Raw genomic sequence first — 1868 nt, 5'->3', positions numbered from 1 at the left:
TATATATATATATATATATATATATATATATATATATATATATATATATGCATATGCATATGTATATATATATATGTATATGCATATGTATATATATATGTATATGCATGTGTATATATGTATACGTATATGCATGTGTATATATATATGTATATACATATATATATATATATATATACATATATATATGTATATGCATCTGTGTATATATATATATATATGTATAAGCATGTGTATATATATATGTATATGCATGTGTGTATATGCATGTATATATGCATATACATGATTATGTATATATTTATGCACGTATATATATATATGATCTGTATGTGTGTGTGTTAACATTTGTAATAAAATAAAATGACTAGTTATAAACAAAATCTGCAAATGGAAAGCTTTTTCGAACAGATAATCCGAATTTCTCAATTGGTCAGCAGTCATGTTTACCCTTCTTCTTATGGAAAATATCAACTTGAATCTGATTGAACTTACGGATCTTAATTGTCTAGGCTACAATCTCGAACACATAAACACAATAAATAAGAAATACAATGACAAACAGATGAATTATTTCGAAAAATCCCTTATAGAAAATATGTGGCTAACTGTTCAAAACATATTCAAGTTTGTAATAATAGTAAATAAACTAATTTTGTAGGTATATAAAATTTTAAAAAATGTTCCCTTATATGATTTGAGTATATAAAGTCTGTGATACCAGTTTGATTCATGGTTTCAGGGTTTTCACTCTTCTACGCATATTCAAAGCTCATAGTCCATAACAGCTTTTGCCCAGTAGTCCATAAAACAATGACTTACGTTAAAGATTACGAAACTAAAAATAAAACGACAGAATTTCAGGAAATAATAAATTTCAAAGAGACTAAAGAAACAATCACCAATATAAAGTAAAAATGAGAACATATATAAACTGAAAATATGGAAATTGAGATAAAAATCAATATCAAACAAAGAAATTAGAGCCGTAAAAACTGAAATTAGTCTTAAATGCGCAAATATTTCGTCAATATTAATGCTAGGCTTTCAAGATACAATCCACATACGACCAAGCTTATGTCAGAATTCTGCTAATAAAACGTTTTTAGAATGATTGAAATTGCATTCATCTAGATATCATTTTATAAAAAAAATTATCCATAAAATCATACTATCAATAAAATAAACTATGAAAATTTAAATGTTTTTATTGGCAGATTTGGTACTCGGTAACAGATATGCAATAGATAAGTAAAGTATATATAATTCTTAGATTTGTTCACAGTTTGAGATACAAATAGCTGCGGTAATATGAAATTAATTCTCATATACAAAAATAAATGAATTAAAAAAAAATCACAAAGAACTGGGCCAGAAAAAATATCTACAGTTAATTTACGAAGAATATGCACTTATATTATTGTGGAACTTAAAATACGTAAGTAAGAGCAGAGCTGTGAACGAACAACTAATGAAAAATGTACAAATTCTCATAAAATTTCGATTGTACGCTCGGTCACTGAGGAATTGACTTTGAGAATAATACTTCAAGGCTTGTCTTTTGAAGTTCAATTCCAAGAGGCTTTTTTCAAATATATGCGACACGCTCCATTTGTTCAGATTATAATTTCCACCTAAATGACTAGTCAACTGGTAAAAGGCAGCATTCATGTGGATTACTAATCGGATGGTATTTCCTCAAATAACAGCAGTAAGTGCACTTAGACAGTTTTACTTCATTACTTCATTTGCCGCCGGTAATAGTATTTGCAAATGAGCGTAAATGTCACAAATGTATGACTGTTTTGTACTGTGACATTTTGTGGTTTTTATGCCCATAATCAGAAATAATAATTCTTATATAAATA

General features: G+C 26.9%; 1 protein-coding gene across 1 annotated transcript in view; it reads left to right on the top strand.

Moving 5' to 3' along the window:
- Positions 1-1868, top strand: part of LOC106868633 (universal stress protein in QAH/OAS sulfhydrylase 3'region) — a 164556-nt gene that overhangs the window by 140836 nt on the left and 21852 nt on the right. The gene's annotated exons all lie outside the window — the stretch shown is intronic.

Source organism: Octopus bimaculoides, chromosome 4 (assembly GCF_001194135.2).
Source record: "Octopus bimaculoides isolate UCB-OBI-ISO-001 chromosome 4, ASM119413v2, whole genome shotgun sequence".
Lineage (NCBI taxonomy): Eukaryota > Metazoa > Mollusca > Cephalopoda > Octopoda > Octopodidae > Octopus > Octopus bimaculoides.
Note: the sequence above shows the minus strand (reverse complement) of the source record. Positions and strands in the feature narration are given on the sequence as shown.